Source organism: Nannospalax galili, unplaced genomic scaffold (assembly GCF_000622305.1).
Source record: "Nannospalax galili isolate Female #2095 unplaced genomic scaffold, S.galili_v1.0 scaffold52, whole genome shotgun sequence".
NCBI lineage: Eukaryota > Metazoa > Chordata > Mammalia > Rodentia > Spalacidae > Nannospalax > Nannospalax galili.
In genome coordinates this window covers 598,449-598,998 of record NW_008334003.1, presented here as the reverse complement: position 1 = coordinate 598,998, position 550 = coordinate 598,449, and positions in this window count along the sequence as shown.

The following is a 550-nucleotide window of genomic DNA, read 5'->3' as shown; positions in this document are numbered from 1 at the left end:
TTGCTGCTAGATGAGGAACAGCTGACCTTCCTAAAACAAAGACCTCTAGGCGGGCTGACCAGATTCACCAGAAGGACAAGTAGTGGGGAAGGGCTGGGGTGCTGACAACACAGCAGACAGTGGCAGGGATATCAGAGTATAAGGGCTGTAGTGGGGGAGGGAGGCTATGGGAGGGTGCCATCTGGGAAGTGGATATATAGTTGAATAAGATGGTTTGGGATGTTCTGTGTGATACACACACACACACACACACACACACACACCCCAAAAAAATCAACAGATTTTAAAAAATGTATGCTATTTGAGGAGGAAGCACGGACATTTACGTCATGTTAATTAGTAGAGGCGATGAACATTACCATTGAAATCTACCTGATGACTTTATAGACATACACAGGCGCCAAGGATCCAAGTGCAACCGATTATGACTAGTAATAATCAGATACATACAGATTAGAGATGCATGCACCAACATCTCAGTGTTGGTAGCAAAAACAGTGAGTCTTTCTGCAAGGAACAATATATTCTAAAATGAAATGGAGATCTTTTT